Below are 13,409 nucleotides of genomic sequence, written 5' to 3' on the forward strand. Positions count from 1 at the left end.
CCAAAGAATTGATGCTTTCGAACTGTGGTGTTAGAGAAGACATTTGAGATTCCCTTGGACAGCAAGGAGATCAAACCAGTCAATCCTAAAGGAAATCAATCCTGAATATGTATTGGAAGGACTGATGTTGAAGCTGAAGCTCCAATACTTTGGCCACCTGATATGAAGAGCTGACTCACTGGAAAAGACTCTGATGCTGGGAAAGATTGAAAGTAAGAGGAGAAAGGGACGACCCAGGATGAGATGGTTGGATGGCATCACCAACTCAATGGACAGGAGTTTGATCAAACTCTGGGAGATGGTGAAGGACAGGGAAACCTGGTGTGCTGCAGTCCATGGGGTCACAAAGAGTCGGACACACGACAGAGGGACTGACAAAAACATACATACATACACTGCTGATGGGAATGTAAAATGGTGCTGATGCTTTGGAAAACAGTTTGTCAATTCCTTAAAAGGTAAATAGAGTTACCATGTGTGTTCTCTGTGCTAAGTTGCTTCAGTTGTGTCCAACCTTTTGCAACTCTATGGACTGTAGCCTGCCAGGCTTCTTTGTCCAAGTTACCATATGGTCCAACAGTTCTACTCTTGGGTGTATACCAAAGAGGAGTTAAAACATGTGCACACAAAAACTACATACAAATATCTATAACAGCATTATTTATTAGCCAAGAGGTAGAAACAACACAAATGTCTTATCAACTGATGAATGGATAAATAACATGTTGTATATTCACACCATGTAATATTATTTGACCATAAAGAGAAATGAGGGACTGACATGTTACAGGATGAATGAACCTTGAAAACATTGTCCTAGGTGGAAGAAACTAGTTACAAAGTCTGTAACATACTGTATAATTCCTTTTATGTGAAATGTTCAGAATAAGCAAATCCATACAGACAAAGCAAATTGGTGGTTGCCTAGCACTGGGATATTGGAGGAAAATGGGGAGTGGATGCTAATGGGCGTGGGATTTCTCTGTTGTGGTGGGGGAAAAAATGTTTAAAAATTGACTGCAGGGAGTTCCCTGGTGGTCCAGTGGCTAAGACTCCACAGTCTGAATGTGGGAGGCCCGAGGTTCAATCCCTGGTCAGGGAACTAGATCCCACATGCTGCAACTAAGACCTGGCACAGCCTAAATAAATAAATAAATATCTTTTAAATTCTAAAAAAAATTGACTTCAATGGTGATTGTACTAAAAGCCATTCACTTTAAAATGGTGAATGCGAACCATGTCTCAATAAAGTAGTTATTTTTTATTTTTTGATCATCTCTGTTTTTTTAAACTTTGTATTTTGTATTGAGGTATAGCCAATTAACAATGTTGTGATACTTTCAAGTGAACAAAAGCTGTTGTTTTTTTTTTTTAATTTTAAAATCTTTAATTCTTACATGCGTTCCCAAACATGATCCCCCCTCCCACCTCCCTCCCCACAACAACTCTCTGGGTCATCCCCATGCACCAGCCCCAAGCTTGCTGCACCCTATGTCAGACATGGACTGGCGATTCAATTCTTACATGATAGTTTACATGTTAGAATTCCCATTCTCCCAAATCATCCCACCCTCTCCCTCTCCCTCTGAGTCCAAAAGTCCGTTATACACATCTGTGTCTTTTTTCCTGTCTTGCATACAGGGTCGTCATTGTCATCTTCCTAAATTCCATATATATGTGTTAGTATACTGTATTGGTGTTTTTATTTCTGGCTTACTTCACTCTGTATAATTGGCTCCAGTTTCATCCATCTCATCAGAACTGATTCAAATGAATTCTTTTTAACAGCTGAGTAATACTCCATTGTGTATATGTACCACAGCTTTCTTATCCATTCATCTGCAAAGCTGTTATTTTTTAAATGATAAACTTTATTATGGGATATAAAGGAAGCCTTGATTAGTAGGAAAACATTTATGTTCTGGGATTGAAAAATGATATTATAAAAAATATTCATTCTTACCAGTGGAGTATGTAAATGTGATATAGTTTCAATCAAAAGCCAAAGGAAGCTTCTGGTGGGAAGAGGAAAAGGAGATTGACAAAATGACTTCACATTTCATCATGAAAAATAATTGTGCGAGAATAGACAAGAAACTCCCTCAAAAGTTTAGCCATTAAAAAAAAGTTTAGTCATGAGGTAGAAGTTTCCATCTGACATATGAAAATGTTCCATGTACCACAGATTGAAAACATTACATTTCTGGGACTTTGTCTCATAAAAATTATTTTTTTAATTTGAATTTTATTGGATATAGTTGATTTATAATGTTAGTTTCAGGTGTACAGCAAAGTGATTCAGTTAGACATATTCATATATCCATTCTTTTTCAGATTCTTTTCTCATATAGGTTGTCACAAAATATTGATTAGAGTTTTCACAAAAATTCTTGTCTAGTATATGAGAGAGAGAAAGTATACATACATACATAGTCTTCCAGATAAAAATGGCAGATGGTACTGATAAAGGAAGTAGTCCCTTTCTTTTTAATAATGCAGAAATATTGGATAAAATATAACAGCAAACAATGTAAATACAAAGCCAGACTGAAAACCAATAAAATGAAATCTCCCAGACTGATAAACAGGCAAACACACACACACACACACACACACACACACACTACAAAAAACAAAAACAGCAAGAAAGAGGAAAAAAGAAACAGAAAAAATGAGACAAACAGAAACCAAGCTAAAATGGTACAAACAAGCCAAAAGATACCAACAATCATAACGAATGCAAGTAAAAACAATGTGGCCACTAATAGAGACGATTGGATTGGAGAAAATGAAATCCAGTTGCTTGCAGCTTATAAAAAGATCAGTGAGGCTAAGCTGATCAGTATCTGAACACAAACACAAGTATCTGAAGGAACTTAATATATGATAAAGAAGATGGGCTCAATCATCCAACAAGTAGGCTAGGACAGCCATTAGGAGACAAAAGACAAGTGTGGTTTCTACGTCAAATCTCATATCCCACCCCTACTTCTGACTAATTTTAGATCCATACGTCCAAGTGAAAATAAGGGAAGTGCAGAAGCAAAAAAGGAAATGTGTATATAACATTGGAATTGTAGCTGGCCTTTTAAATTGTGAGGCCAAAATCAGAAATTATGAAGGAAAAGGCTCATTTGTGTATAGAAAAGTAAAATAACTTCTGTCCGTGAAAAATCACATAAACATTAAATGAGAAGGGAAATGGTATGTGAAGGCAAAATGTTTGCAATGAGTATTAAGCATGCCATCCTTAATGTAAAATAAATTTTTTTACGTAAAAAAATACATATCCCAAATAAAAGTGGTCTTAGCAGATTAGACAGTTCACCAAAGATATACAAGTAGCCATAAGCATGTGAGAAATGTTTATAAGGAAAAAATGTAAATTTAAACAGTGAGATATAAACGTCCATCTGACAGCCAGGCAAAGATAAGAGAAATTATATTACCCAGAATTTTCAAACATTTGGAGACCCCAAATTCTCATAAACTCTGACTGTAAGTATATGTTTGGTATTGTGTATGGAAACATATGGGTTTCCCTGGTGTTTCAGACGTTAAAGTATCTGCCAGCAGTGCAGATCCAGGTTCATTCCCTGGGTCAGGAAGATCCCCTGGAGAAGGGAATGGCTACCTAGTCCAGTATTCTTGCCTGGAAAATTCCATAAACAGAGGAGCCTGGTGGGCTACAGTTCATGAGGTTGTCAAAGTACATGTACTCTAAAGAGTATGCAGTAATTCTGAATTAATTCAGTAATTAAATATGCCCAAGAATAATAGTCATCAGTTTGCTTATAAGTATAAGCAGTGATAAATTATAAGCAAAACTAGTGTTTAAAAATAGAGAATTTATTTTCAAATATGGTTAATTTTACAATAGTAAAATATTGTGAGCAATTAAATAATATTTCAAGGACACTTTCATGAAATATTTTTATATAATGCTATTAAAAGTTGAATAATTTCAAAAATAGTGCATAACCTTTTGAGCTAGAGATTACATTTCTGGGAACCAGGCTTACAAAAATTTTTGTATATGAGAGAAAAAGAGAGGGAAAGTGTATGTGTGTACATACATACAAATGGCAGACAGTACTGATAAAGGAAATTGTTCCTCCCTTTTTTAATAATGCAGAAATACTGGATAAAGTCTAACAGCAAACAATTTAAATACAAAGCCAGACTAAAAACCAATGAAGTGAAATCTCCCAACAAGCATGTAAAAAATAAAACTGACACACACTACAAAAAACAAACAAGAAACAGCAAGAAAGGGGGACAAAAACAGCAAAAGTGAGACAAATAGAAACCAAGATAAAGTGATAGAAACAAGCCAAAAGATACCAATAATCATAATGAAGGTAAGTGAAATAATGTGATTATTAATAGAGATTGTTGGATTAGAGAAAATGAAATCCAGTTACTTGTAGCCTGTAATAATATCTGAGGTATTAAGACACCAAAGTTGAAAGTAAAAGGATGGAAAAAAAAAAAAAAGCAAATCGTAACTAAAATAAAGGTAGTTAGTTGTCTTAAATTCAGATTGAAATAGGCATTATTAGAGTGATACTTTCTGGTGGTTTCATTTACCAACAGGTAAAACATATATATAAACCTGTACAAAACTAATCTTAAAAATCTAAAATATGTATAAAGCAGTAATGAACTGGAGGACATGGAGAAATTGAGAAAGGCACCGTCATTGTGAGCGATTTCAACAAGCCTCCCTGAGTTATTACTACTTCAAAAGATAAAATGTAATAACTGTAGAAGATTTGATCAAAACCAAGCTGGATCTGATGAACACAGAACCTTGCACTCAATAATTTAAAAATCACATTCTTCTCAAGCACGCACAGGCAGCCATGACCAAAGTCATCACTTGCAAGACCACAAAGCAAGTCTTCACAAATTTCAAAGAACTGATGTCATGCAGACCACTTTCCCAGACCGAACTGCCATTAAATTAGATGTCAACAAATAGACAGTTTAAAATTACCATAAACCTTGATGTTTCTGAATCGACTCTTGGTCAGGAAAAAAAAAAAAATCACAATGGAAAGTTTTTTTTTTAATATTTAGAACTGAATAATGGTAATATTACATTTCAAAACTTGTGAGATTCAATAAAAGTGGCAAATAGAAGGAAAGGTATGGCCTCTTAAACGCTAATCTGAAAACAAGAAAGGCTGAAATTAATTAGCTGAGTTTCTAAGAAGTTAGACAAAGAATAACAAAATAAGTTCCCACCCTGCCCCGCAAAAGGGCTTTTATAAATAAAAGCCAAATTCCAATACAAATCAGAGAGAACCAAATAAACCAAAAGACAGTTCTATGGAAAGGCAAACATATATCTGGCAAGATAGATGAGAAATAGCACAAGCAAATAATAATAGGAATGTAAAAGGAGATGTGGCTATAGATACAGTGAACGTTATAAAAATTATAATACAATTGTTCAGTAACTTCATGTGAATGCATTTTAAAACTTAGATGAAATGGGAAGTTTTTTTCCCAGAAAAAATAACAATAAAACTAACTCAAGAAGAAATACAATGCCTATGATTCCAAAACTTATTAAAACGGTGACGCAGTCATTTTAAATCTTTTCACAAAGGCAATCCCAAACGCAGGCCATTTTACAGATGAATTCTAGCAAACTTCCAAGGAACAGTTCATTCCGATCATGTACTAACTGTTTCAGATGACTGAAAAAGAAGAAAAAAGAGTCCGCAAGTCATTTTATGAGGCCACCATGACCCTGATATCCAAACTTGATAAAGATAGTAGAAAGAAGGAAAACTACAGGCCAATCTTGTTTGTGACTCTAGATGCAGAAGTATTAAGAAGGTGAAGATAAGTATTACGACCACTTGCGTATATCTTAAGAATGCAAGGGTAATTTGACACTAGAAATTCTGTGGTGTCCTCCATCATATAAGCAGTGTAAAAGGAGAAATATTGTGCAATTATCTGATTGGATGCTGAGAAGGCATTCATTTGGTAAAATTCTCAAATTTATGAACAAATAAAAAAACCTCTCAGAAAACTAGGAGTAGAACTTCCTTAACCTGAAATAGAATCTCTATCAAATACCTATAATACACAAATAGTTTTAATAAGAAATTATTGAAGGATCCTCTTTATTATTTTATTTACTTATTTGGCTATGCCAGGTATTGGTTGCAGCACGTTTCCTGACCAGGGATATAGTTCCCTGACCAGGGATCGAACCTGGACCCCTTGCATTGAGAGTGCCGCGTCTTAGCCACTGGACCAACAGGGAAATCCCTAGCATCCTCTTTGAAATCAGGCACAAGCGACAACATAGATGAACCTTGAAAACTTTATTCTGAGTGAAAGAAACCATTTACAGAGGACCCTGTGTTGTGTAATCCTATTTATATGAAAAAGGGTCAGAACAGGCAAATTCACAGAGACAGAAAATAGTAAACTGGTGGGTTACTTAAGGGTGAGATGTCTAATTATTTGATTGGATGCTGAGAAGGAAAAATGGGGAGTGATTGCTGATGGAAGTGATGAAAATGTCTATTTTAGTCATGGTTGCCCCACTCTGAATATACAGAAAAACATTTCGCTGTATACATAGGTGAGTTGTCTAGCATGTGAACGTTAGCTCAATAATGCTGGTTTTGAAAGAGTAGTTAATGAGTTGTGGGATGTTGCTAAGAGCAATAAATTTGGAATAAAAACATCGGGATTCACAAAAAGAATCAGGTATAGATAAGCTACAGGATATAATGTACAGCACAGGGAATTACAAGGTAACCAATATCTTGTAATAACCTATAATGGAATATAATCTGTGAAAAAAAAAATGGACCCCTTTTGCAGCCCAGTGAAGCCTATGGACCCCATTTCAGGATAGTGCTTTCAATGCATAAAATAAAAAACATAAGACTCAAAAGAAAATAATTACATGTATTACAGGTTTAATACAAATAAAAACAAATTGGAAATCTGCTAACATACATGCTTCTTTATTAATGTGCTAAATAACATGCTCCAGGGGAAGAGAGAAGACGGGCATAATTTCAAAGTTGTGATAAATGGAAATGATATTTCAGGTTATCTGCAACAACTGTAATGTGATATAAAAAGGCCTGTTAATGTATTGGTGATAAAATCACAGGTCCTGTTCATTGGCATCCCTGTGGTGTATTACATACATCCATTATTGGTGTGAGTGAGATGTGTGTTCTTCGCTTCTAAATGCAGCAACTCCCAGTTAAAAAGGCTCGTGTGAATGGAGACTTACTCCCACTAGGGGGTGCTGGTATTTTAGAAAGAGGCGTTTATGCCTCTAGCTCAGGCAGAGTAAACTACCCCCGACTGTCTCCTGGCCTTTTCATGGGCCAGCCCCAGACCTCTCAGCTTCAGACCATCTTCTGCTCGCTTCCCACCCGACCTACAAACCCTCACAGGCACGCTGTGTTGACAGTGGAGGTATAATTCTTGGTGTAATTGTCTGTGACAGACACGGAGGCTTCCTGGTCATGAACCACCTGCCAACCAGCACTTGGAGGGCTTTGCCGACACAGTGGGGGCTATTCAAGGTTACCCAGGTCTAGGTCCTTGGCTGTAACGATAGTCCTGACTCCAGGTCAGCGGGACCTAAAAGAACCCATAGGGGGACTTCCCTGGTGGTCCAGTGGCTAAGACTCTGTGCTCCCAGTGAAGGGGACCCAGGTTTGATCCCTGGTCAGGGAAATAGATCCCACATGCTGCAGCTAAAGAAAGGAAGATCTAAGATTTCGCATGCTGAAACTATGACCTAACTCAGCCAAATGAACGAACATTTTAAAGAAAAAAAAAAAAAGGATACCGTCTCCTGTGTTAGGTTGACATGAGTCCAAAAGCTGGCTCTGCCACTTTGTAGCTGGGGGACTTTAGGATAATTACTTAACCTCTCTGTGCCTCTCTGTCCTCCTTTGTGAAATGAGGCTGACAGAACAGGCTGGGCACATGGTGAATGATCCATAGATGTTGGCTATTGTTATGATTTTCTGACCACTCCAAGCTGTTTCCACCACTGGAAAGGCTCTTCCCCACTGTCTTCACCTTCTCATCCCTCGGGTTTCTTTCTTATTTTTTTCATTTACTTTTGGCCACGCTGGGTCTTCGTTGCTGCCCACAGGCTTCCTCTAGCTGCGGGAACAGGAGCGTCTCACGGCAGTGGCTCCTCTTGTTGAGGAGCAGGGCCTCTAGGGTGCGCAGGCTCAGTAGTGGAGGTGTACAGGCTTAGTTGCCCTGCGGCCTGTGGGATCATCCCGGACCAGGGATCGAACCCCAGTCCTCTGCACTGGCAGGTGGATTCTTAACCACTAGACCAGTCTTCTCAGGTTTCAACATAATGTTGCCTCCTCTGTGATGCTCTAGTCCCCTGTTCCACCACAGCCTTTGTAGATACTTCTTTGCTTCTGTATTCCTTGTACTGCTCATCTTAGCTGCAATCACATGTCTGTCTGTATTATTGTTTACTGAGTGACTCTCTTGTTCCCGTAAGCTGTCCATCCTAGGAGAACAGGAACTGTGTCTGCCAGGTCCCCAGTGCATCCAGAGCAGGTGGCGTACCAGGGGCCGTCCCTGAATGTCTGGTCACTGGATACACTGCGTAGGCCTACAACGGCAGGTGCATGGATGCCTTGGTGAGGAACCATCTGGACTGTCGGCAGAACAGAAATGCACAGAGTCGCAGGCTTCTGACCCTTTTGTCTGATGACAGGAAGGCTCCTGGGCCCTTCAGCTGCCCTTTTTAGACCAGAGAGTCTGGGAGGGAATTCTTGAGGCGTTAAAACCTGGGTCGTAGATGACCAGCTGGCCCCGAGACATCAATTGGCAGCAGTGATGGAATGTGTACAGAAAGACACAGCTGCCCTGCTCAGGAGAGATCTAGTCTTGCTTTGCTAAACCAGCTGAATTCCAGGAATACCAGTGGGGGTATGTGTGTGTGTGTGGGGAGGGGTCATGTCATACCTGCTTCTCAAGACAAGCAAGCTGAAAGTTGGGGCGGGGAGCAGGGAACTGGTCCCATAACTGTCGAGAGAAAGGAGGGACCAGATGCAAGGACCGGAAAATACCCCATAGCAGGTGGAGGTGGACATAATTAATGGAGCCAGCGAGCAAGTCTGTACATGCCAGTATGTCAAAACCTTGTCCCCAGGAGCCCTGGACCTGCTGGCCCCATCCCTGAGAAAGCAGAGCAAGAATAGCTTTGAGATTGACATGCCAAGCAAATGTACAGCAGGAAATTCTCATAAGCCAGGGGTTTGCTCAGAGGCCCTGGCCCCTGTGGCTAAAATCAGGATTATGTCTGTGCTGATTTACTTCCCAGCTGGGTTTTAGGAAAAGTCTCAAACAGACCATTGGGTTGTGCCCAAGATTGGCAGGCGAGAGCAGCCTGCCTCCTCAGGCCTCCTCTTCCTGGACAAAGAAAGGAGACACTTAGAGGAAACCCCAGCCTCCCTCTCTCTGGAACCCCCTTCGAGTCCCGGCTCTGGTCCCAGACAAGCGTATTTGTGTAGACTAGAGAAAAGCCAATGCCTTTTTAAGAGTTGAGTCCAAAGCGGGTTGAGTGCCAGCTTTGCTGGAAATGCCCAAAGCCATTTTGACCCTGGACCAGGGGCTCTCAGTGGAGATGCTATTGTTCAGCTGAAAATCTGTGGTGAAGTAGTTTTGGCTGCCACGCTTTTGGGGGACTCCACTACTATTTAGTAGTCAGAAACCAGAGGTGCCGGATGTCTGCACTGCATATAGGGGACACTACCACACAACTTCCTCTACAAATTTTAAATGTCCCGCTGGATGTTCATAATGATGAGAAACCTTCTATGCCTGGAGCCTGATTTTATCTTGTCTGTGAACACAAAGCATTTGTTTTGTTTTGATTCGCAATCTTAACACATGCTAGTGTTTTCCAAGAAGGCAGCTTGAACAAAAACTGGTAATACTTTGGCAAATGATGTTGCCCCGGGCAACATCACTCAAGGTGTTTGAACCACCAGAGGTACAGACACCTACCAGTGATCATTGTTCTCAGGGTCCTCTTGGTCATTCTGCTCATAGTATTTGCATATTGAAATGCAGTTATTTTACTTTGTAACTCTTGATATCTTCCTAATATTACCATCAGGACATTGAATTGATACAGTGAGAAATTATGTGTGTTACATACACAAAGCCCTCACAACTTTTGTTGGGTGGCTGCACCTGAGCTGGTAATGGAGCTAACATTTTACTCAGACCATGCATGTTATTTGTACATATACACTAATTTCTCTGGATCGGAGAGAACTTTTTTCCCAGTGACTGGCACCGGTGAGAGAAATTTGCCGCACCGTAGGTGATATTACTGCATATAGTTCACAGGTGGAACCACTGTGACACTCTTTATGCAAAGTTAACACTATTTGCCTGGTTTATCAAAGTCCAGAGTTAACGGTGCAAGGGGCCCCAGGGGCCATTTTCATTACCCAAAGTGGTGCCTTTGCGCCACCTAGTGGGACATGGGAAAGTAGCAGGTCTGTGCAGCGAGGAGATCCAACCAGTCCATTCTGAAGATCAACCCTGGGATTTCTTTGGAAGGAATGATGCTAAAGCTGAAACTCCAGTACTTTGGCCACCTCATGAGAAGAGTTGACTCACTGGAAAAGACTCTGATCCTGGGAGGGATTGGGGGCAGGAGGAGAAGGGGACGACCAAGGATGAGATGGCCGGATGGCATCACGGACTCGATGGACGTGAGTCTGAGGGAACTCCAGGAGATGGTGATGAACAGGGAGGCCTGGCTGCTGCGATTCGTGGGGTCGCAAAGAGTCGGACACGACTGAGCGACTGAACTGAACTGAACACTTATGAAGATCCTCGAGGAGAGTATGGCAACCCCCTGCAGGACTCTTGCCTGGAGAATCCCATGGCAGAAGAGTCTGGTGGGCTGCAGTCCATGGGGTGGCACAGAGTCCGACACAACTGAGCGACTTGCCCAGCACAGCACAGCAATACTTAGGATAGTCCACCAGAAACAAGCACTGTTATCCTCGTTTTGCACATAGGGAAACTGAGGAAAAGAGAAAGTAAGTGACTGGACCGGGTCAGGTAGCTAGTGAGAGACAGGTCTGGGATTTGAACTCTGGAGGTCTGGCTCCATCGTTGCTACTCTTAATAACTGTGCTATAGTCTTGAAAGTGGCTGCTCTCTTGGGAGACCCTGTTCTGAGAATCAGCTTACTAAGTCTGCAGGGCTACCCGCAGCCAGTTGGAGGATTTCCAACAGAGAGGAAGAAGAATAAAAAGTTAACACCTAAGTATTAGGATATGGTAAGATGCAGAAAAGAATTGGATGTGACTTAGCGACTGAACAACAAGGTCCGGAAAAGTCTTGCCTTTGTATGGGCCATGGAAACCTTTGTGTGTAAGTGTGAGGAGGGCGCTTGATTCCTTGGGCAGGTCATAGGGTCCTGAACTGGCTAATCCCCCAGTTATCCTGTGGCTTTGTGAGAACACAGACATGGTAAATATTTTTTCATATAATATCTGTATTGAGACACAATCACATACCATACAATTCATCCACTTACAGTGTACAATATGATGCTTTTAGTATACTCACAGAGTTAAGTGTAACCCAATAGGGATTCCCAGGTGGCACAGTGGTAAAAGAATCCTCCTGCCAATGCAGGATACGAAAGAGATCCAGGTTCGATCCCTGGGCTGGAAAGATCACTTGGAGTAGGAAATGGCAACTCGCTCCAGTATTCTTGCCTGGAAAATTCCATAGACAGAGAAGCCCAGAGTGCTACAGTTCATGGAGTCGACTGAGCATGAGCACGTACACAGAATGTAGTATTTCTCTCTATATTTTGGCTTCCCAGATGGCTCAGTGGTGAAAAATCTGCCTGCCAGTGCAGGAGTTGGATCCCATGAACATAGGAGCCTGGCAGGTCGCAAAGAGAGAGTCGGACATGACTGAGCGACTGAGCATGCACATACCACAATCAGTTTTGATCACCCCTAAAAGAAAGCCCACTCCTGTTAGCACCCATTCCCCACTCAACCTCCAGCCCCAGCCCTCAGTTCAGTTCAGTTCAGTCGCTCAGTCGTGTCCGACTCACAGCATGAATCACAGCACGCCAGGCCTCCCTGTCCATCACCAACTCCCGGAGTTCACTCAGACTCACGTCCATCGAGTCAGTGATGCCATCCAGCCATCTCATCCTCTGTCGTCCCCTTCTCCTCCTGCCCCCAATCCCTCCCAGCATCAGAGTCTTTTCCAATGAGTCAACTCTTCACATGAGGTGGCCAAAGTACTGGAGTTTCAGCTTTAGCATCATTCCTTCCAAAGAACACTCAGGACTGATCTCCTTCAGAATGGACTTGTTGGATCTCCTTGCAGTCCAAGGGACTCTCAAGAGTCTTCTCCAACACCACAGTTCAAAAGCATCAATTCTTTGGCGCTCAGCCTTCTTCACAGTCCAATTCTCACAACCATACATGACTACTGGAAAAACCATAGCCTTGACTAGAGGGACCTTTGTTGGCAAAGTAATAGTCAACCACAAATCTATTTTCTGCCTCTTATGGATTTGCCTATTCTAAAGACATTTCATAGTAAATGGAACCATACAATATATGACATTTGGTGACTCATTTCTTTCACTTAACATACTGTCTTCAAGATTCATCCATGTCATAGAGTGTATTAGTACTTCATTCTTTTTATAGCTGAATAATATTGTATTATTTGGATATGCCAGATTTTATTTGTTAATTCATTGATTGATGGCCATGTGGGATATTTCCACTTTGAGGCTACTGTGATTAGTGCTACTATGAATATTTGTGTACAGGTGTTTTTGTGTGGACATATGTTTTCCTTTCTCTTGAGTATATACCTAGGAGTAGAATTGCTGGATCCTGTGAAAACTGTATGTTTAACCTTTTGAGGAACTGCCAGTCTTTTCTAGTGGCTGTACCCTTTTTTTTTCCATTCGCACCAGGAACGCAGGAGGGTTCCCATTTCTCCACACCCGCACCCACACTTGTACTTATCTGTCTTTTCTGTTATAGCATCCTAGTTGGTGTGAAGGGGTCTCTCCCTGGGCTGGGTCATTGCATTTTAGGCTCCTAGATCATTGACGCTAGACAGGACCACAGCAGTCAGGCAGCCCGATTTGTTCCTTTTTATGGGAGAAGCACTGAATGTGAAGAGAGATGGGACTAGCCCTGGGGGACAATTAGTAAAAGAGGAAGTAACAGAACCCATATATTTTTTTCTCTTAACAAAGTACACTGAAGCCAGATGGTCCCCAAAAGATGAAAGACTTAGAATGATGTTATTCTCTAGAACCTGGGAGAAATTTCTGCTACTATAAAAATCAGAAGATGGATGGA

This window comes from Ovis canadensis, chromosome 11 (genome assembly GCF_042477335.2).
Source record: "Ovis canadensis isolate MfBH-ARS-UI-01 breed Bighorn chromosome 11, ARS-UI_OviCan_v2, whole genome shotgun sequence".
NCBI lineage: Eukaryota > Metazoa > Chordata > Mammalia > Artiodactyla > Bovidae > Ovis > Ovis canadensis.